At 45.4% G+C, this 24,003-nt stretch overlaps 1 protein-coding gene and 1 pseudogene across 1 annotated transcript in view; both read left to right on the forward strand.

The window, feature by feature from the left end:
• The window catches only part of LOC147668304 (talin-2-like), a 1,432,932-nt gene that overhangs the window by 672,626 nt on the left and 736,303 nt on the right, over positions 1–24,003 (forward strand). The gene's annotated exons all lie outside the window — the stretch shown is intronic.
• On the forward strand, positions 19,143–21,464 carry LOC147668305 (deubiquitinating protein VCPIP1 pseudogene; annotated as a pseudogene).

Raw genomic sequence — 24,003 nt, forward strand, 5'->3', positions numbered from 1 at the left:
GTCCGCTCACCTCCTGGGTGGAGGGTGGTGCCGGAATGTCTGAGGCCTGGCCAGGCCCAGGGTTGGGGTCGATCGGGGACCACGCGGCCTCGTGGCGGAGTGTCCAAGATGGCGCCCGGGCTGGGCGCGCGGGCCAGTAATGGATCGGGCCCACGAGGTCGATATGTTCAGAGGCAAGGGTCCCGGAGGGGACGGAAAACGTGAAGTGGTGGTGTGTGACACTTGAGGGACCGGGCTCGGGCCTGGTCGGGCAGAGGGGGAGCGGCCCTTCACGTGGCCTGTCCAACAACGCTGCAAAATCTTCGTTCAGGCTATGTGCCTTGGCGTTTAATCAACACGACGTCATTATTTTCCAGTTTTAACCTTACTGATAAACAGATCAGTTTGGCACAGAAAGGAGCAGACTATACAATCCTGAGCATCGAAAAACTCGAGAGATTACCATTGACAATGTTAGAGAGTCCTGTCATTGAATGGATAATACACGGAATTATCACAATTCCGATAACAACTTTCCGATTTAAAAAATGCCTTGAGTACATACCTGCTGGCCAGTATGAACAATTGGGTAAAGGATATGTAAAATCTGAATGGAAATTACCATACACTCATTCTTCCTATAGTGACAGCGACAAAAATGTATTTCTTAGTGGTGAAAATTGTAAACATTCACTAAGCGGTATACTTTTGTGTCAGGGTATTAATTTACACGGAGCATGTGATGGAAATTCAAACAACCTTTCATGCCACCAGCTAGTCACACCTGCAACTCAGATAGAGCCCTTCTTTATGCAACTTTCGAACGGGAGTTACATTCTTAGAACGGATCACAGATGTTGTGGCCTCGTGCCAGGGAAAAGTTATCTAGTAGAAGTAACATCCATGGTCAAATGCTGTATGCAAGCATTGTTTCCGAGTGGGCCTGCAGACACAGTGACTCCCATCTGGCCTCGTCTGAATCTCTATTCTATACGAATTGATACATTAAGCAAAATGAAATCTGTACTTTTACAGACAACAGTGCCTATAACGTCATCAAAAGAGACGTATGATCTTCTAGTTGCAAGGACAGCTACTGAAGTTCATGACCTTTTATCAACAAATTGCCCCGTGCATTTCGTAGAAATGTTGAGCCAACTCCTTAACATGTCTAGTGCAACAAGCATCCCAGGCATATTTAAGACAGTCTTTACGGGACTGCTAACACCCTTCCAGGCAATTTTGGGAATCGTTCCTAATTTTGTACACTCTGTTTTTGGCGGCATACCATTATTTTTGGGACTCGTCGCAGGGATTCTATTTTTGACCCTACTGCTTCGTTATGGCAAGCCTCGGCTCAGACATAGCTCCCATGGGAATGGAAGAGACAATCCTAGCAATGCGCTACCGGGACAGGATAACTAACGTCCTTGGATTGGCCAGGCTGAGAGATCTAAACATGACCTGGTTCCTTTCATTCAGACCGATATGGCAAAATTGCATTTTACCTGTGCTACGGTGTATGCTTTGCGGCGATGAATGCGTGTTGGACATCTGTCTTTCACTTCCATCAGCAGTACCAATGGACGTCGATACTTTGCTCAGTCCAATAACGGCTCACGCATTGTGTTGTCCCCAGCGGCTACCAATCCTGATGACGGCATTCGTGGAGACTCCTGTACTACAGCCAAGTGGTAACAGTGGAGCGAGTGACAAAAGCAACATCATCCAGGTACAACGTTCAGTGAGCATTGCTGCTCCCGACTATGATGACAGCAATCATTCTCACACCTGCCAAGTTACAGCGCTATCTAATTTGGTTGAACTATCACCTGAATTTGTAGACCAATTCTCTGAGAGCCTGTCTGATACGATGTTCTCACCCGTACAGAAACAATAACTTTTAGAAGCTTTTCCGACACACAGCGTTCCCATGAACTCTGAATTCGGCCTTCAGTTTTGATCAACAAAAACTGCAAAAGCTTTGGAACTCTGTTTCCCCGTTCAAGCATTAAAAATTTTTTTTTTGATTTGGACAATTTTTCCAATATTGACCTTTTTTTTGGCACGAACAATTCTTTGCTTAACGTAAAAACTATTCTTAGAGAACAGAAGCTTCACACTTCTATTTCTAAACACATCTAGAGACATAACAATATTACACCAGCCTCTAGCACATGTTATTACAATGCATTTATATGTGATGATTTATCTCGCCCTTCTTCTGTCAGAGATACTTCATGTGTAATTCTTTTGCATAATCGTTCATTGATTTCATATGCAATAGTTTTTGAATGATTCTATGCTTTAAAAAACGTACAATACCTAAATTTCATGTATTTCAAGTACGCCTATTTCGAATGCATTTATGTATTTTGGGGTGGGCAATGTTACACATGCATCTAATTGCTTTAGTTTTAGTAATTTGATGGACATGAATATGTGGAGTGGGTGTTGCGTGTTTATCTAGGTTCCTGATCGATACTGTGACCTTATGCCCCTATTCGGCTATAAATCCATTTATTCCCTATATTGGCATAACCGTTCAAGTGCGATTTTCAGAAAAGTCATCTCTGGCCTCACACGAACAGAGCCACATTCCAGCATAGTTCTCTGCCACTTCCTTTGCGACCAATTAGTGTAATGACAGAGCAGAAGTCACTATCTAATATTCCTAGATTAACACTCCGAGTTCTTCAACAAGATAAAAACTCAGCAAACCTGAAAATCCCCGCTTGCTGTGTTTTGATTAGTAATGGAACTCTAATGAGCAACTGATAACTATCACTTCCTAGTGACATCTTTAATTGACGTCTTATGTCCAGCAAACTTGCGTCAAACCCGGCACGTGTCAGGTATAAATATTACCAACGCTGCCTTAAGCAATGAGCTACTGTTGCTGATGCTAGCTGCCTGCAAGACCCCGTGTTGGTGAATCTAGCACTCTGTCGCTGCAGCCTGCTGTCCCTGTGGTGGTGAAGCTACTGATACCATTATCGCTGCTAAAGCGCAAACTATGGTGCAGTACGCTTAGGAGCTGAACAGCCGTCCCTCTGCGAAGACATCCAGCAGATTCCAGCTGCCCGCGGACGCTGTCCCCCGCCTCCTCCTCTCGACGCGCTGAAGAAGAGCCGCTGCCTTTCTCGTGCAGAGAAATCCAGCTCCGGCGTTTCCGGTCTACCCTTGCGGGTGACAGGGATATCGAGCTTCCCCTGAAGGAGATACCAATCCTCCATCATTCTATTCAGAGGTATGGTGTTGACTAAACCCTTAGACGAGAATTCTTGAAACAAACCTTGGCAAAACCAACTTAACTTAAAGCTACTTACTTACTCCCCTTCCACGTGTTAGGCTTAGGTCAGGCACACTGGGGTAGGCTTAGTTAGAAGCACCAGTTGAGTATTTTAGCCTAATGTATATATGACTGTATATATGTTTTATTACTTTTAAACCATTGTATGGCTAAGAAACCATATCAATGCTTTTACAGTTCTATTTCGCAATCCTTATCTTACTGTACGTACTTTTTATAATAACAAGTCTTGCAATTGTGGCAATACATTTCTCTTGTACGAGAAGAAAGACTGTTCAATAAATGTTAACCTTTATTGACAAACGCCCGTCTCTCTATTCTCTACATCTCGTGAAAGTAAACTGCACTAGACTGACTAAGTGAAATATATGTCTATTGTTTCACACGACCCTAGAGATTGACTCTTGATCTGAGGAGCAAAGTTGTCATGTTGCACGGTTGTTGGAAAGCTGAATCCCTTCTTGTCTGTGCCAAGGAAGCTGATCACTTCCTATGCAGAGAAGAAAGTTTCCAGTGACCTCTGAGCTAGTTGGTAACACACCCAATTAAGTTTAGCATAGTCAGTGGAGGCCTGGAATATCCGCAGTTCCACTTCGATACTACTGTTTATGTTATTCCAATGCGCAGGGCCTAGTGGGAAACTAGGAACTACACTACAGGATGAGTGAAAGTCTGTGAGTGTCTGTTTACACTGATTGTATCTAAGGTTATACTAGAGTCTGAAGAGGTTCATCGTATTATCACATAAATGATATCATCAGTGATGTGATCAGTAATGTCAAATGAGATGTCATCAGTGATGTCATCAGTGATGTCATTTGAGATGTCATCAGTGATGTCATTTGAAATGTCATCAGTGATGTCATCAGTGATGTCATTTGAGATGTCATCAGTGATGTCATCAGTGATGCCACTGACATGTCATGAATGATGTAATATGTGACATCATCAGCAGTGGATTGCGGGTGCGCGATATATAGTTAGTGCAACTAACTATATATGCGAATTTCAATGGTTTTGTGTGAGTAAAATAAGGTTTTGTAAATGCTAATCCCTAATTATATATGGTCTATAATCTATGGTTTTTTCAGTGAATTTTTAAGGTTTTGTAAATGATAATCCCTAACTATATATGGTCTATAACCTATGGTTTTTTCAGTGAATTTTCAAGGTTTTGTAAATGCTAATTCCTAACTATATATGGTCTATAACTTATGGTTTTTTCAGTGAATATATATATATATATATATATATATATATATATATATATATATATATATATATATATATATATATAGGCTTTATTCTTGCGTACAAAATAGTTACATTCTTGTTGAGGCATGAATGGTGCAGGCTTATGCATGGTAACGCATTGTAACATTTTGCATGTTAAGGATGCGTTTGTGGTTAAGACCGCATTGTAAAGACATTTGTGGTTTCAATATACATCCCAGGTATAGTGGCGACTCTTTCAGTACTGAGGTTCTGTGGAGTCAATCCAAGTCTTGTGAGTCACCATTGGAGCATTGGTGTTTAAGTACTTGATGCTGTTCCTTGGTTTTCGGCTGATTACATGTGTGTTTAAACCATGAGTTCCAAGGCATTCTCTTCAACATTATCCTGACAAAAAGTGAGAAAGTTTCTGTTAGTCTGAAGCAGGACCTGATTTCAGTGTGACTGTGATTTGGAATGATTTGAGAACTCTCTTAACGTTTGAGATGCATTTATCTTTGCTTGTGCTTATATTTCATGTTTGCCGGGAAATAAGAATTAATCTGTTCAGTTATATTTTACCTTCTGTAGAGCAGATAAGATTAAGAGTCCACAGCACTCAGGGACTGCTGTTAACCAGTTTAGTGTGGTGTTTGTTGCTCTCGTCATTTTCTTAACCAGAGGGTAGTTAAGGAATTGAGAATTCTGCGTTCTCCTGCACTCAGCCACTCTGAGTGTTTTACTTTTGCGCCTCTTGAATCACCCCCTCCTTCAGCTTCAGTCAATGCTCTTATGTTAGGAGTCTCATAACCAGAAAAGATAGTCTTTTCTTATTAAGTCGGAAAAGTAGTACTGGGAACCAGATGAGTACAGATCCTGCCACCCTCATAGGCGGTACTTTGCCAAATAATCCACCCTGGATCGCGACCAGTACCTGGAATCCTGGTTCTCCCCCCTCTCGCTGTTATTCTGCTTCAACCCTCCAGGACTTCAGCCCCGGCCGCCGCTCCACGCACTGCTGCCTCGCTTCACCACACAACACAGAGGGAGCATTCTCCTGACAATCTGCAAGTATTTGTGCACTTACCTGCACTCAACACTCACATCACCCACACCAGCAGCACCTCACTCTAATACAATCATACAGTCCTCCAACTATCCATACAACACTCTAGCATGCATGCGCCTCAGCACCTCATCACTCACCAGACATGGCATACAGATGTGGGACCTGCTGCTCGACAATGTCCCAGACCTACTTATCCTCAAGGAAACCTGGCAAAAACCTGCATCGGCACCGGACATTGCAACAGCCTTTCCCCATCTACAAGTACACCAGGCAAATAGACTTCACAAACGTCGAGGCAGAATCACCATCAACTACAAGAACATCATCAGCTGCACCACCTGCAGGCCCATGTCCTCCGTCACTGGTCGTTAAAGCTGCACATCACAGCCAAACTACACCCTAAGTGGCACTCTCATCTACAGACCACCTGGACCAACCACCAGCTCTACCAACTCCATCATGAACTTCTTCGCACCTCTTGTCCTCGATGCTAGGAGTTACATCCTACTCGGAGACATGAACGTCAGTCTGGAAGACCGCTCCGACCCCAACTTAAAAATGATCATCAAATCCATTGGACCCTGTGCCTTACTCACATTTTTACTTCTATAACCTCAAACTTGAAAATGATTTCTTGAAGTCCAGGAGAGGCCTGAAGACCCTCCTCTTCATCCAGTTCCACTTGTGAATAGATACCGACTTCTGTACTAGACCCACCCAGGCTTCTCAGCAGACTTGGGTGCAAAAAATAGTCTAAGTCCAGGCATACCATGGTGTCATCCAAAGCCATAGCATATCAGCTACTGGCTTTTGTAAGATTTCCCCCCATCTCAGTGGCCGTTTGGCGCACTACTGTCGCTTTTTATAAGGACTTATCGCTACTTCCTATGACTGCACCTAATCTTACCCCTATTTCCTATGGCTGCACCTAGCCTTGCCCCTACTTCCTGTGACTGCAATCCCCTTGCCTTCCACCTACAATTGCACTGAGGCTGCCCATAGCTTCTTTGTAGATTTAACAATTAAAAATGCTCGCGGTAGTATAATTACTCTGCAGTGCGGTTGCTGCTTAGGTCAACCTTCCTTTTGGATATTAAACATTTTCTCTTCCTTTGTATAGAGTCTAGAGCCTCCATAGAAACTTCATGCTATGGAAGTAAGCTCTGTGCGGGTTACTGCGGCTCCCTGCAGTGAGGGCGGTCGGCCACACCTGGACCAGTCACTGTGATCCACATGTTCCTCCAATGAAGTTGTCTGATACCGAGAGAAGAACATGATTTTACATTAGCAGACCTCTAAAGTGAGTGTGTGTGATAGAAGATAAAACACAAAACGTATGGCTCAGCTGTACCCTATTAAATTGGTGCAGCTTGTGTATTTGATTTGAAACACCTAGTTCTCGGCTGTTTTGGGCGCTTTATAGAATGCATTCCCTAGCTCGGGCTGGGTATCACGCCAAATCCTGTAAGTTCGGGATTTACTGTTCCCAGTAATGGACCACGGTGGGTTCCAGAGCAGACCAGAAACCGCTACCATCAAGGGTGATGCTACCCGCAAGGGAAATTAATACAGTTCAGGCAGTCCAATGGCCTAGAGGTAGAATATTATTCCCTAATGTGAATCATCAGTAAAACGCTGTCTAATTGAAGTATGCAGTATTCTTACTTTCTGTGTATTTGCCCTCCCTTTTGGTGATGAAAATGCAAATTAGCTTTCTTTTGCAAAAAACATTTGTAGAAAGGGTCAAACGAAGATTACAATTAAAATCTGATGTGCGGGAAAGGAGAAGGCAATCCACCATTAAACAAAAACGAACATATCAAAAACGGGGAGAAGCAGCGGAGGTGCGTGGTTTAATAAATGATACTAAACAACTCTGGCTCACCGGCGTAGCTAGGGGGGGGCGAGAGGGGCGGTCCGCCCCAGGCGGCACCATTTTGGAGGCGGCCGCGGCAGCCTTTATAATTTGGGAAATGGGAACGTCGACGATTTCAGTTCAATTCCAATTTTCAAATAAAATACATTATTTAGGCGGCCGCAAAGGGCTTCCAGAAGTCGCGGCCCCAGCCGCCCAGAGTCTGTCTGTGTCAGAGTGAAGTCGTGGCAGTGCAAAATAATGTAAAGCCGCGCCCGCGCGCTCCAGCCTACACGCCCCTCGTGACTGTCTACTAGTGTTATCACCTGCTTCGTAACTGTACTCAGACTGCTGCATGCACAGTGCACTAACACGGCGCGGGACTTACTTTTGGCAATAACATTTCCGCGTTTGCACTGTGCCTGCCTGCTGTGCTGCAGATAGTTTTAAAACTGTCACTAAGGACTCAATGCAGGCTGCAGTAGTGCAGCGTGGCATACGGGCATAGCTAAGTCCCGCCGCCGCGTCAGTGACGTAATCCTGCCTACTAGGCTGCCTCGTCCTCCTCCGACCGTTGTTGCTCCCCGCCCAGCCTCGCTCAGAGAAGTCCAATGACGGCCCTGTGGCGTGACGGTGTCGGGCTATACTTAATTCTGGCCTGGGGGCGCCGGCGGGCACTGGGCAGTGCTTTATTATTTCAGGAGGCAGAGGCACCTTTCACAGATAGACAGTGACACTACTAATTCAAGAGGTGAGTTAGAGCTCATTTTCGTCCATTCGGCAAGCTCATTATTGTTGTTCCCATTATGAAAATCATCATCGCCCTTCCGGCCCGAGGCTGGCTGCCATCATCGGTGTGCACAGAGGTCAGAGGAGGAGTGGGTGGGGGATTGTAGCTTCTCCTCGATTTTGGGTGGCGTTCACCTAGACAAGGTGTTTTCCCCGCACTCAGGCTTCGTCACAACCATTCAATACAAACACAGTGCCCCATCAACTTTAAAAACAAAAGGTCAGGTAAATCCAGCGTTTCTGGGTTGTTTTTTTTGTTGTTGCTTGTGGTTTGGTTTGATTCCTTGTGCGCAGGGTTTGCCTGCGCTCCCAACATAAAAAATCTGCTTCTTCTACCAATGACATTTTGATTGGTATTTGTTGTGCTGCCAGACTTTGCTGATCTTGCTCCATCACACTTTCCATTGCGGAGCTGAGATCCAATGTAGATAGATACCCCATTTGTTCATGCTACCCAGGCCCGGCTCCAGGAATTTTTGTTTGGGTGGGCCAAGGGCGCATTTGGGTGGGCCACTGCGGGCTCAATGTGTCGCTTCTGGAGGTAGCCTACAAATAGAACAAACTGTACTCCTGCGTGTGATAGAAGGGGATAACAGGAGATTCAGGGCTCTCCATTATTTTCCAAATCTCTTTCTAATCGTTAACACTCTCAAAAAGTGTTTTGATCCCCATGTAAGGTCCTTTTGATGGGCAGAGGAGGTTTCTGAGGTGGGAGTATCAGGCATGTAACACTACTCAGCCTGCCTCGTTGCCAGCCTTCAGAGAGAATCTCTCTTCATTATTACCTCCATCTGACCCCAGACTCTGCAGTACACTCCCTTCCAGGCCTGATCATCAATTTTCTACAATCTCTCTACCGTGCACCTTAATTCACAGCTAACCTTGGTCCCCAGCCTCATATCAGGCACCACCTGGTTTCATTCTCCATAATCCCACTAAAAAGATTTGTAAAATCACCTTCAAACTGAAAACCCTGAATATAAGAGTAAATATAATTAGCACACACTTTAAAATATGTTACACAGTGGCCCTAATGACCCAACTGCTAATTAAATAAGCAAAAACATTACAGGGTCTATTATAGCGCCGGTGCAAAAGTATTTATTGGTGTCCCACCACTGACCTCTTTCTCGATAGACAACTTTACTACCATCCTCCAACAGTGCACTTCATCTCTCCTTAGCCCCTTTCAGTCATGACCTCCTCATCAGACTCCCTCCCTACCTGCCCCCCACCAGTGTCCCTCATCACTCCAAAGCCCCTCCCCATGAGTACCTCCTCAGACTCCCACACAAATACCCTCCACCAGTGCCCCTCGTCGCTCCATAACCCCTCCCCCCATTAACCTCCTCCTGAGTCCCTCACTGCCACCCTCCACCAGTGTCCCTCATTGCTCCAAAGCACCTCCCCCATGACCTCATCGGATTCCCTCATTGCAACCCTCCTCCCAGACTCCCCCACTACCACCCTCCACCAGTGCCCCTCATCTCTCCGTAGCTCCTCCCCATGACCTCCCCCTCCTCGGATTCCCTCATTGCCATCCTCCAACACTGGCCTTCATCTCTCCGTAGCCTCGTCCCCTCATGACCTCCTCCTCAGACTCCCTCCCTACTACCCTCCACCAGTGCCCCTCAGCGCTCCATAGCCCCTCTCCATTACCTCCTCCTCAGACTCCCTCCCTACCACCCTTCACCAGTGCCCCTCATCACTCCAAAGCCCCTCTGCCTCATGACCTCCTCCTCAGACTCCCTACCTACCACCCTCCACCAGTGCCCATCACTCCAAAGCAATCCTCTCATGACCGCCTCCTCAGAGTCCCTCCCTACCACCCTCTACCAGTGCCCATCACTCCAAAGCAACCCCCCTCATGACCGCCTCCTCAGAGTCCCTCCCTACCACCCTCCACCAGTGCCCATCCCTCAAAAGCAACCCCCCTCATGACCGCCTCCTCAGAGTCCCTCCCTACCACCCTCCACCAGTGCCCATCATCACTCCAAAGCAACTCCCCCTTATGACCTCCTCCTCAGAATCCCTTCCTACCACCCTACACCAGTGCCTCTCATCACTCCAAAGCCCCTCCCCCATGACCTCCTCTTCAGACTCCCTCACAAACAACCTCCACCAGTGCCTTCCATCTCTCCGTATCTCCACCCCTCATGATGCCCCCTCGGATTCCCTCATTGCCACCCTCCAACAGAGCCCATCATCACTCCATAGCCCCTCTCTCATATGCATTTTATTTCTTGTATAGCGCTACTCGTAGTGTAGGGTATCACAGTACTGTACATCACACACACATTATGCAGACACAATGATTCATAAAAGTATCCAAATCAGCCTATAGGGAATGTCACATAAGCTAATGAAGATTACCAGGTGTAGGAATCACATCTCGTCCATGCTGCTGGGCAATATGTATTAAGAGGGTTGGGTCTGGAGAACCAGAAACACAGGATTTAAAGCATACCCCAGTGGTTGGCTGTACTGATTAGAAATTATATCTGCCCAAACTCTGTATTGCAACATTAGAATAATGAAATACTGGGAAAATTCGAACTAACTAGCAATACAAAAAAAAAATCTAATTATACCATTCTGGTTTGTATACACGTCTTTGATCACACTGTCCTATGTATCAAAGGATCTCTGTGACAAAGGCAGTAACCCACTGAGCTATCCACGTTAACTACAGTTCTATTGCATTTAAATACTACAAACCAAAAAAAGAACGCTCTCCAGCAAGATCAACAATCCCCAAGGTTATCTGGACATTTAGTTGTCGTGCATCCTTGCAGAACCACTCATGAATGATACCAACGATTTAAACACACGATGTAAATGAAAATGAAATAAACACGGCGTTCTAAGTATGTCTTTCTCACAGATTTAAAAAACACAATAGCCACACATTCTCTTACCTGCTCCTTACGAACTCTGTCACAGCTGGATCGGTTAAACAAACAGCTCAAGGGGTCAGGAAGGTCAGGAAAACGAAACGGCAAAACAAACTCCTCTTTACCAGCAGAAAAGAATTAATTATCCACAAATCCAGTTCCAACGAAAGGCTTTGTCCCCTTCGCAGTGCCCCTAATGTACCTGCACGAGTCGGCGGGGACACAGCCCACCTGTCTAATTAATAGGAGATGCGTGATTGGGGGTGCGAGCCCAGGCCCAATCACGCAACTCCTAAAGAAAGATAACGTTCGAAGAACGTTTTAACTTGCAGTGGCCATATTCTGCTGGCTTTGCTGACGTCACTGCCAGGGCCAAGGGTTATGTTTGGGTGGGCCAGGCCAAAGTTTGGGTGGGCCCGGCCCACCCGGCCCACCCGCTAGAACCGGGCCTGATGCTACCCCTCTTGTTAGATTTGTTTTTGATCCCTGAGGTACGCCATATTTGGAGGCCTTAATAGAATTGAATTTCCTTGCAAAAGTAAAGATTCGGCCACACTCATAGTCCATCCAGTCCCTATGAAATTTAAATGCCTTCCTTTCATGTATGATGTCTTTCTCTTTTTTCAACCTTTTAATCATTTCCTCTTCAAGTTCCGTAGTTCATCAGTTTGCCCCATTTCAGCTCATTCAGAGTTCATGATATCAATATCTTCCTGTAGTTTCAAGCGGTCCTTCTCCACATATTTGACTAAAATAGTAACTAGTTTTCTGGACGAGTCCATATTGGTTTCAGCCCACACTCTCATAGAGACAAGAGTACATACATCCATGCCTTCAGTGAGAACACCAATTTCATAAGAAATGTGTTAACATTTCTGCATTAGTGTAATTTAAAGTGAACCTACAAGCACACAGTACCAGTCCCAATTGAGAAAATATGTCCTGAAAATAATTTGTCCCTCCTTGGCTTTTATAGACCTGGCATTACTGTCAACGCCTATCCAGGATATTTTGAAATTTTTTGTGGACAGTTATGATACGAGGAAACAAATCTAGGGACTAGATCGACTAAGCATCGCAAAGGTCACAAGCAGAGCACGTATATGAGGAACGTACGACAGATGTGCTACTGCTGCCTGTGTTGGTATTTTCTTCAGGGAATTATAGGAGTCGTTTGACGTGGTGACTTAACTGGGGCTGGGCAAGTACTGTCAGGTGCTGCTGAAAACGGTACCTGCACTTAGTGCACTTCTACTTCTTAGCGGAGGGTCAGTATATTAACCGAGACTAGTAGCAGTACTCATTAGTAAACAGGTGTCCAAGGATAATGAGGTCCGCGTTATTATTCAGGGTCGGGGTTAACTGCAAACAGATTTGTTGACTTGTCCGGGAGCATACATTTAACCCTTTCGATGCTCATGACGAGCTCAGCTCGTCATGATGCACAGTTGAGCTGTGCTGATGACGAGCTGAGCTCGTCATAAATAAAGTAATAAAGCAATTTCCAGCACAGGGGGGGGGGGGAAACGCCTAGCAGTCAAGGTGTTAAACAAGATGGGTCATGTTAAACTTTTCCCATTGAGCACGAGCCAAATCATTATTGAGATAAACTCTAAAATGCATGGGAATTTGTTGTTATTCATTTACACTCCCCCTAGCATTTTGCATAGTCTTCTTGCTTCTACAATGGCTGTGCTCCTGTAATGGAAAAAACATTTTACTTTCCTTCAGTAACATGACATTCCGGTAGATTCCTTACCTAAGAAATAACCCTCCCTCCATGTGTCAGACTGGCTTGAAGTACTTTTCCCATCAGTTCAGCACTATAAGGTGGCTCCATGTGGCTGCAACTGTGACTCCGTCCATTCGCTAGCCAAGATGACATTGATGTACATTAGGCGCCAGCCTCCATGCTCATGTTACTTCCTGATACTTATTTTGCATCCTAGCCAGCAGTGTGGAATCGAACCTCGAAGTCATGGAAGCAGCCTTGTGTTATAGTGAAGTGTGCACGAATCCTCTCTGATGGTCTTTCTTGGACATCGTGTAGCAATTGTTGAAGCATGGGATGATCGTATTACCTTCGTTACTTAATATCCAAAGATCAAATTGGATTAGTGATATAATCTTTATAATTCAGTGAATGATTTCTTGGTTAAAGAATTAACACGTATACCCTATTTACAGTCCTATTCAGATTACCTTACATTCTGCCTGCTGTACTTACATTGGTTGCATGATAAGTTAAATAAATATTTGTGATGTGGATGACTTTCAATAAGCTTGTCTTTCTTGGCTCTAGCATAGCTCACAAAGAGCTGGTCATTCACTCAATCTGGTTGATGTAGTATCAGCATGAGGCCCACATACGGGGTTCAGTCAATGCAGCCGCTCCTCCTTCCTGGTGGATAAGAAGAATAGAGCAATTATAGAGGGTGATAGTCTGTACCACTGACACCACCTTGGGCAAGAAAGCATAGGGCCAACTTGTTTTGGTAGAGATCTGTGAAAGGGAGACGAACCAAGTGGTCCAAAAGTACTCCAACGAGCTGAAGTTATTGTTACTAACAACACTGTCTATAAGAGGTCGAAGTGGACCCCTGGACATTGGCTTGAAAGGGGATACAATCAAAAAAGTCACTGTCTTAAGTGAAAACTTAATGGCCCTTGGCATCCAATAGTTTTGACTCTCTAGGGGAGGTATTCAGTCTCAGTTTTGAGGACAAAGGCTGAACCACGGGCAACAATTCTGATGCACCTGGGTCTGGCCAATAGCATCTGACAATTTGTCTGTGAACCCCTGGGCCTGAGATGGCCTTCTCCTAGGCAGCCTAAACAAGTTTCAGCAATTTTAAGTAGTGTCGGAGCACGGGCTCAGCAGCTGAAAAGGCAGGTTGCAAGATCTCACTCAAAATGTAAGACTTGGCTTCACAGAAGACTAAGTTTTCTCTAAATTCTTGCAGCTTTGCACACTACTAACCAAGGACACTTTTTCTGTGAGAGGGCTAAAACGTTCTGGGTTGTCCCCTTCTGTTAAGGTAACTGGACACACTAGCAGTTTGAAAGTCAAGATATTAGCCAGTTGTTGGAGTAAGAAGGAGGAAGGAAATTATTAGTATCGGAATTATCATCCCATGTACAGTCATAATCTCAAATGAACATATTTATTGCACTGGAAATGGATCTAAATAACTCCTCCATCCTGGTACATTTTTGTGCTCTTAGAAGAGACTGTAGTCATTTAATGTCAGCTGTAGATGATGGATCCCTGAACAGTGTCATGTATGTGCATGTTTGCATTGTGCTGAGGTGTAATTATTCACACAGCTCTCTGATGGATGTCACATGTGTTTTTTCTAAGTCCCCAGATAGATCATGCAGTCTATGTGTTCTCTTTGTACTGCCAGTCACCGGTGTATTCAACTGTGTAGCCTTTGACCGTGTCATGTATGTGCATGTAACTTGCATGATCGAGGTAAACTATTAGCACCAATACTATGTGTGTCTCGGACATCTTTCAAGTGCTCACCGTCCTTTTTCCCCAGCACCCCCCCCCCCCACTCCCCCCAAGGGGCGGCAATCTGAGGGATAGCCCCGGGCGCCACAAGCTCTAGCTACGCCCCTGCTCTGGCTAGTTGTATGTTTGCTGATCGGCCCTGGCCTGATGGTCTTCGTTGGAACATCATGACCCCACAGGTGCATTTGGCACAGGGAAATTTTTCTAGGAAGTTGCCTTAACTGTCTTTTTCTCCCTTGTTAAATATGTATGACCTTCTAGAAGATAATACACATTTCGCTTTCGACAAATGCTTCTCCTTGTAGAAGGTCTAACACCTGATTTTTCAGCTAGTCTTTGAAAGTCACTTTTGAAACCAGGTAAGGGATAATTAGCTTCTGGCTGGCATTGGGCATCACTGCTCCTGTCTGGGGCATTAGAGGATGGTATCAGGAGACAGCCATAGTCTTGCAAAGAACTGCCCTGTGCCTGAGTTTTGATGATAGATTCAGACACACAAATCTTAGAGAAGAGGGCACACATAGACAAGCACTCTTACTATTGAACTGTATATGATATTGAGATAATTGAATGTTACATATGGACGTGTCGGGTCATACATCAGTTTCTCTTGTAAGAGAGCATGCACACGGTGGTCGGCGACAGTGCAGCCAGCCACATTCTTGCCAAACACGGCACTGATGGTCTGATACTTGGCAGGGGGGGTTGATTTGAAAGGGAAGTTATCTCTGTGACATTCTGTCCTGCAGACCATCTTCTAGAAGATGCACTGATGTTCAGAATTACTCAGCGGCAGTCCTCCACATCTGTCTCACTGCTGGATGTAAGAAGAGAACAGTCAAGCTCGTCTTATGGTCAGGCGCAGTGTTACCTTTTTAGCTTCTAGTTAGGGAATGTAAGAAATGTTCTAATGTATTTGAACTGAGGTTTGGTGTACAGGCCGGGTGTGCTCTGAACTATCTTCCCCAAAGCTCCATGCTGGTGGCCATAGTGTGTGTGCTTGATGTAAGTCTAGGCAAAAATTATACTTTCATCAGCACCAATGATCCCCATCGCCTCCAGTTGCCTGTGCATCCTTATTTTAGGATATCACTACAATCAGAGGCACTCTCTTATTCTGAACTGTGCATCGTTCTTTCTTAAGACGTTGATGTCATAACGTAAAGTATCATAAGAACTTGGTAAATGTTCGGTGAGAGCTTTATACATTCATATCTCACATGTTTTGGCTTCTAAATCCCACTCCTTCCTAAAACTGTTTGAAATCCTGCATACTACAGTTGTTGTGTGAATTGATTTAATACTTTGACAGACTAGAATTAACATTAAAGCAATTGGTCTGTGCCATTTAGGTACTGTTTATGCTGTTTAATACATTTTGAAATACACTATGACAACTCAGCATTTCCTCTAGAAACATCAACAAAGGCAAAATAAAATAGATCTTTATAATGCAGGGTTTCATTTTACTATATTGCTGGGACACAAAATAAGACTGCGCAAGTGAAGTTGCTGACCTTTACTCTATTAGTAGGAGTGCATAAAGTTAGTCTACCAGTTATGCAGCTCTGCCAAGCGCCCATGTTGGCCATGGTGGATGGATGCCGAGCCTCAGCTAGAAATTCCAATTGTCTGTCCTTTAAGCAGGTCTTGGAATGGCAGCCCTCTCCCAAATGTGCGCCTATTATCCTAGGATTACTTTAAGTCTAGTGAACATGAATCTTACTCTGGAGTGAACCCCCAAGGTTCCTTCGTGCATTTCTCACATGCGGGAGAATTTAGAAGTGTTGCTACTACCTTACTCTAAATGTGACTCTTTGTGAAGTAGCGCATAGGTGGGCTGTATGCATGCGTTGTATTTGCACCAGCAATCCCTTAAATTTACTGTTGATATTCATACATACACACTGTATGGATGGGGTGCATATATACTCTTGCTTTATTCTCTTAGCTTCATTATGTAGTTAATATTGGTGGATATTTCAGTTTGTTTGTCAGTTGAAGTTTTAAATAAACATTAGGGTTGCATAGTAAATCTCCTGTGCACACTGACCGATATGGGGTGATGTAGTTCAGTTGAAAAGGACTACTCTCACATACTTCGGCATCTGCATCCTGAAGTGTTGAACAGTCACCAGGGATCTTTTCATACTACCTGTGCCTCTTCAGATTAATCTTTAGACTTCTGCTTACAATTATTTGTAACATTTTGAACCAAATTGGTTCATATTAACAAGTTGTGCTCGTTGTTTCACCACAGATAGATGTCACATTAGCACAATTTGTTATCAAGGCGTAAAATCACTTTCAGAAAATCCATAAGTGCGGTAATTTACAAGGAGCCCCCTGACAAGGGAGGCTTTCTAGATTTCCAAACGGTAGATCCTAGTACCAGGGTAACTAAAAATGATACTTTAATTTGATCCCATTAGTGACTTCTTATCCTATATCTTTGACTTGCCTTTATTTGTAATTTATTGTGTTTTGTCTGTACGTCTTCATTGTACTAATTCCAATGCATTCTGTTTGAAAATTGCACCCCGTTACTGGTACACCAGATACCTCGCTTTTCCAGAGATTCGTCATTATATGCCATGCACAAGTAATCTTTGCATTACAGTGTTACAGTACACCATCACTTCATTGACTCATAAGCCATACCATAGTCCGCACATAGAACCTTTCTTTCTGTTTAGGACTTTTGAATGTACTTGGGGAGGTCAGACCTGAACTTTCTGGCTTCCATACGTGTGCAAAGCTGTGAGAGTCTTTCATCTGTGACGGGACATTGATTAAAGGTGCACATCTTCCCAGTGGGCTTTAGAGCATCTTGAATAGTTATCATACCAGATATGTCACTCTTGGAGATTTAAATGTTTTGGAAGTCACTCTGTCCATGATGCATTGCACACTCTCCAGGTGATCTGGCCAATGGAATTCAAGGCCACCTCCCAGATTTCTGAAACCATCCTCCATGGATGTAGTGTTCACACGACCATCCAGATACACAGTGTGCAGAAGATCACCTCGTGTTCATAACTCTGCTCTCTGGTGCTCCCCTGTGCCCTACTTTTCAGAGACTTGAGGTGCCTTATTAAATTCCAGAGGCTTGAAGGTGCCTTTAAAGTCTTCCACGACACCCCCTTCTGCCTGCCATTGAGACGCCCAACACTGCCTGACACTGCTTGTCATTGATGCAGTGGTGTAGAGAGCCAGTGGTTGTTCCATAATGTGGTCTTCACCATCGATAATGCTTCTACTCAACACTTCTTTTATAAGAGTGGACAATCTGATGTCAGTTTATACTGAGCAGCGGGGAGGAGGGCGGGATTCTTTCTTCTTTTTGTGTGCTCGGTCTTTCATATTTAAAAGATGGGCAGGGAAACTGGTAGGTACCCGGGACTTCAAATGCTGTTGTTCACAACACAACTGAATCATTCTGCCTGTAGTTCTCTGATGACTCATGATTAAGGTACAGTAATGAAAGTGAGGGCAATTTTTCCTCAAACCTTCTACTGATAAATAAGGCAGAGAAAAGGGGTTCTAAAAGCCAGTGCAAATGACCCGGGTGGTTTGGACAGAACCCCTCAGGAAAAAAAATTGCTTCAAAGCCGTTTGTTGCTGTTATGCTTCAGTGTGGTAACTTAATTTCTACTGGTGGCTTCCAGACTACGGGCAGGATGCACATTAGGACTAAAAATAAGTAATGTGGTGGATTGGTGAATTGATGGTTTCTCTTTTGTGTCCCTATGTGAGCATTGGAATACAAGTATAGGTATGATTTTTAGGTCGAGGACCGTAGGCTGCGCTTGCGCAGTCTCCGGGAGGAGATTTAATGTTCTGGAGTATGGGGGCTTGAACCCGCCTCTCTCCTCCCTTCTCCTTCATTGGCTGGCTTCCTAAACGGAGGCCAGCCATTGGAGGAGAAGGGAGGCACTCCAATAAAGCCCCGTCTCTTTCGGATTCGGGGGCGTGTTTTTTTGCGTCATCCGTCACTCAGAACGCCAAAAACACGCCCCTGAATCCGAAATTATCGGAAGTTTGCGGCCGCCATTTTTTTTGGGTGGTGTTGTTGAATTATTAGAAAACGAACTGGCGGATTTTATTGTTCAGATACACTCAATTATCCAATTTATTGAAGCAAATAGTTAAGATGCGATCGTGTTTCGGTGTTAAAAGGTACTCTTGCCACTTCAAAGGAAAATTAAATCGTTCTATAATGGCGGCTATTTTCAATGGCTATTTTGTGACCGTGCCCCCATTGTCCTTTAACTATGTCTCTGCGTACATTCTCGCAGGTCGCTTTTCTGGTTGACAATTCGTCAGTTGCTACTGCCATGGGTCCGAGCGTGCATTGTGAGGTAAACACTCCCGACACAGCTGCATGCTGGTTCTTGCAGTCCGCAGCAAACACCGGCTAAACCCAGAAGCGGAATAAGATGGCAAAATAGAACTACATGTCCCAAAAGAGTGCCACGATTAACGCACCTGCGCATTGCGAGCCGGCGGGAGGGATGGGAAAGGCCGTTACGTCTGTCAACGGCTATACTAGGTATGAAAAGGCAAAGAGGCGCTTCCTTGTTGGTCGGACAGAGAATCAAAACAAAGGCATGCCAGAGGGCGATGAGCTGGTGAGGGTGCCGCCACCTGGGGTGTCAGTAGGCATGGCCCAGCCGGGACCCAAGAGGAAAGACCGGCGCATCTTTTCGTGCAGTTGCCCAGATCCCAAATGCCAGGCGCGGCTCTTCTTCCCGGCTGCCCAAGGCTCAGCAAGCATTGAGTGCACTGAGTGCGGTCCACGGCATGAGCAGAGGCAGCTTAGCAGAGTTAAAGAAGTCACCGATCCAGACGTGGTACTGCACAACCTTATCCGCAACGCGCTTCTGGGTGTTAGCGGTGCCGCCCGATCTCGAGGCAGCGGCGGGAGCAACAACCGCAATCAACCTGTAAAAGTACTGGGCCTGAGCAACTACCACTGCAAGATCCTATCTCCGATCCTGGAACGCTATGGCATGGATAAGGTCACCGCAAGGCAAAGCCGCTGCATGACATGGGCCAGCGGCATGCGCATCCCCGGGGACTACTCTGCCACCTTCCTGCCCGGCTTGGTGCCCCCCGAGCAGTGCAGGGGCAAGGACGGGCAGCTGAACAAGCCAATCTGTATTGCATGGAGCAGCTCTGGTCGCAACCACTACATCTCGCTGCTGGGGGTCAAGGGCACAGTGTTGCCCCGTCTTCCTGCCAAGCTCCTGCCCAAGGCATGGGGGATGCCGCAGGAGCTGATCAGCACATACATCCACCTGGAGGATGACGGCAGCTGCGTCATCGGTGGCGACCGTGGCCTGCAAGATAAGTATCTCTTGCGGCTGGTGGCTGCCATGGAAGAGGTGTTCATGGACAAGTACGGGGTCCACCCCAGCCTGGTGTCCGACGTGCACCATTACTTTTACCGCCGCACTGGCGTGATCGGAGCCCAGCCCGAAGATGTGACCACGGCCGCCAAGAAGGCAGTGGAGGAGAGCAGACTGCACCGATGCCTGGTGTGTGGAGCCCTGTCAGAGCTGCATGTGGCTCCCGAGTGGTTGTCGCCTGGGGGGAAGCTTTACAACCTGGCCAAGAGCACACACGGGCAACTAAGTTCCGACAAGAACTATAGCTTCCCTCTTAACAACATTGTTTGCTCCTACGACGTGGACAGCGACGTGCTGGTGCCGGACTACAGCCAGAGTAACCTGACCGCCTGCAACTGGTGTCATGCCACCTCTGTGCGCCGTGTCCGGGCCGACGCCTCGATATGCTTCCTGGACGGGGACAGAACTAACACCAGGTCCGCAGGAGGTAAGTGTGGCTACGGGTTCAAGCACTATTGGGATGGGAAGGAGTATAACAACCTACCAGAGGCCTTCCCCATCAACTTGGACTGGAATGGAAGAACGGTGCGGGAGACCGTCTACTGGTTCCAGTATGAGACCGACGTGACATTGAATAGCAACGTTCAATAAAGTAGGTGGCCAAACACTTTCCTGGCGAATTTGGGAGTGAGATTCTGGTTCAAAAAGTTGCTAATACGATACTGCACCATACTGCCAAAAAGAATCCAGATGACTACACTCCTGTCAACATTGATGGTGCTCACGCTCCCCGTATCACAGATCCAGGGCATGGGGCAGAGAGTTCCTTTACAACAAAAATCATCCTCACTGGTCAAAAGGGAAAAACTTTGCATAAAGACGAATTGACTATGAGCAAAACTGAAAGAACAATTCAGCAAAATATTGCAGAACAGGCTTCGCTGATGCAGAAACGAAAAACCGATTCTTTGAAGCAAGAGCAGAAAGCACCACCTCGGTCAGCTTCACCTAGTTTGATGCAAGATGAATCCTCTTCTGCTCCTGCGACTCCTATGAAGGCTCTCTACTCCCCAACTGCTACTAAAGAAAAGAAAATAAGAATGACAACCAATGAGTTGAACACCTATGCTTACTCTTAAATCGTCTACCACGTTTTGTGAGTTACAGGAAGGAATTACAAAAGAATTCGATATTCCCTCATATCTGCAGTGTATACGCTATGGTTTCCCACCCAAAGAGCTTTTGCGTCCCAAGAATGGCATGGAAAATGAGCCAGTTCCTCTACAGCATGGTGATAGTATCACAATCGAGATCCTTATGGGTAAAAGGGAACAACCTATCCAGCCCTCTTCTGCTCACACAGTAAACCATGGCGATGTTGCAGCGACACACGCTATATCTAAGGAACTTCAAGTACAGATTGACAAGGAGATGTATTCGTTATGCCTTCTTGCAACACTGCTCAGTAAGACTGACATTATTTGAATATGTAAACAAAGTGTTTACGTTCTTCACTTGCCCTGTTATCTAACCTGATTATGCTATTTGTTACTGTGTTGCCACAAGGCCACTTTATTTCATGAAAGCGAAACCCCTAATTTGAGGTTGTGACCTCGTTTATCAATAGTGCAAACGTGATGTTGTGTACTCATTAGATCGAGGAACTTAACGTGTTTCACAGCTTGACCGTGCACTGTCAGCACCCATTGCTTTCACTATTGTCAATCCAATCCATTCTTCAAACTCTACCAAGAATGCCTTTGCATCTGTGCGTAGTCCTATTTGGTTGGGTTTAGGGACATGATTGGTCTGTGTGTGTGGGGCTCTGTGTGTGTGTGTGGGGCTCTGGGTGTGTGTGGGGGGCTCTGGGTGTGTGTGGGGGGCTCTGGGTGTGTGTGTGTGGGGCTCTGGGTGTTTGTGTGGGGCTCTGGGTGTTTGTGTGGGGCTGTGGGTGTGTGCAGCGCTGTGTGTGTGTGGGGCTGTGTGTGTGTGTGTGTGGGGCTGTGTGTGTGTGGGGGGGGCTCTGTGTGTGTGTGTGTGTGTGTGTGTGTGTGGGGGGCTCTGTGTGTGTGTGGGGCTCTGTGTGGGTGGCTGTATGTGTGTGTGGGTGGCTTTGTGTGGGAAACATCCTTTACAACGAAACTTTTACAACGCAGTGCTTTTACAACGCAGGTTTTACACCGAAAACCATTACAACGCATTGCACTGGGGGGCGCTCTAGGATAGGGAATAGTTTTAATTTACTATCCAACACCTTCCCTACTATCTACGGGAACTGGAGTTGGAATAATAAATTAAACTATTCACTATCCAGCACCCCAAAGCGCTATGCGTTGTAACAGCATGCGTTGTAAAAACTGCGTTGTAACAGCATGCGTGGTAAAAGCATGCATTGTAATGTCATACATCCGCTTTGTGTGTGTGTCTCTGTGTGGGTGTAAATGCAATAGGTCATGTATTTGCGAGCGATTAACCTATTGGCATTGCAAATGACAATGCCATTTATTTAACGATTAAGCTATTGGCAATGTAAATGACAATGCCATTTATTTAAGATTTAAAAAAACAAATGACATGAGCAATGCTAATAGCTCTACCATTAATAATGCCAAGACCATTGCATTGTGAATGCTTGTTTGTTGTTATTTTAGGTTTTTTGTTGGCATCACCCAGAGATCTTGGCCAAGTTTATCAAAATACTAGAGGGACATGCTAATCCTGTGTCTTTTGGGTACATCAAGATCTGGTGGCAAATCAAGCATTATGAAGCCAATCTGTTATTTTAGGTCTCTATATTGGTCAGGAGCAAAACGATTTGTGAGAAGGTTTTGAGGGCCCTATTGTTGGACCAGGAGTGAAGTAGAGCTTGCTGGCTCACAACAGAGTCAGATAGTTGATGTTTTAAGCTGATGCATTTTAGACTCCTCATGAAAGCATATGTTGCTCAGTGATTATCATACAAGGTAGATTCAGCTAACTTCCTAGTCTGCCTTCACATGTACTTCAATCAAAACGTTGTCGTGGTGATGGGCTTTATATTTCAAGTATTTTAGTCTGAGATATCAAACCTTAATGACCTATTGTCTGCCCCAGAAAAAAGAAAAATTAGCTGAAACTCAGATTTCTGTAATTCGCTTGGTGTGCTGGCATAGTGAGGAATGGTCTTGCTGTGAAAATTGCACGCCCCTTTGTGACTGCTGTGTTGGGTGGTGATTCTTCGAAAATGGCTACAGATGGGAAAGGTTCTGGACAGGTGAGGAACAGGCAGAAATAGGAGGACATACTGTCTGGGAGGAGTTCAAAAGCAAACTGGAGGAGGAGTTGGATTCAAGGGGGACCTTAAGATGATCAACAGGCATTGACCATGATAACTGCTCATCTTTAGTCACTGGTTAGTTCATGCACTCGATATATCCTCATTAACAACTGACACTCATCTTTGCATTCATGCATCCACCCACTGACTCCTTCTTGCGTTGGGTAAAGAGGATGTAGCCTAACGGCTAGATCAGGTCGATCTCGTAGCTGGGGAACTGGGTTCGAGTCTCTGCAGCGACGCTCAGCATCCTGTGATTCTGGGCAAATTACGTAATCTTTCCGTGCCTAGCAAAAATGAATGTGTCTGACTGTAACAAAACTGGTGCTCATGTAAAGCGCTCTGATACCGGATATCTTCCGGTCAAGTACGCACTATATAAAACGGCCATTTTTAAAAAAAACTATCTACAATTAAACACACACAAAACCTCAACACAAGCTTACGCAAGATAAATGAGAAAAATAAAAGTAAAAATATAAATAAATACATGCTACTTTCTCAATCGTACCCTTATAATAAAAAATGAAATTAAACAAAGCAGGAGCTGCCTGTATTGTAGTGATATGGTATATAGTGTATAGTTTTACCCTCTTGGCCATGGCGGTAATTCCGACGCAGCGCTGGGGGAGGGAGGGCGGAGCGCGGTGCAGCCATGCTCGTGACGGAACCACGCCACCATGAGCCACGGGTGAGCTGTGCTCATGA

The sequence above is a fragment of the Lissotriton vulgaris genome, unplaced genomic scaffold (genome assembly GCF_964263255.1).
Source record: "Lissotriton vulgaris unplaced genomic scaffold, aLisVul1.2 SCAFFOLD_325, whole genome shotgun sequence".
Lineage (NCBI taxonomy): Eukaryota > Metazoa > Chordata > Amphibia > Caudata > Salamandridae > Lissotriton > Lissotriton vulgaris.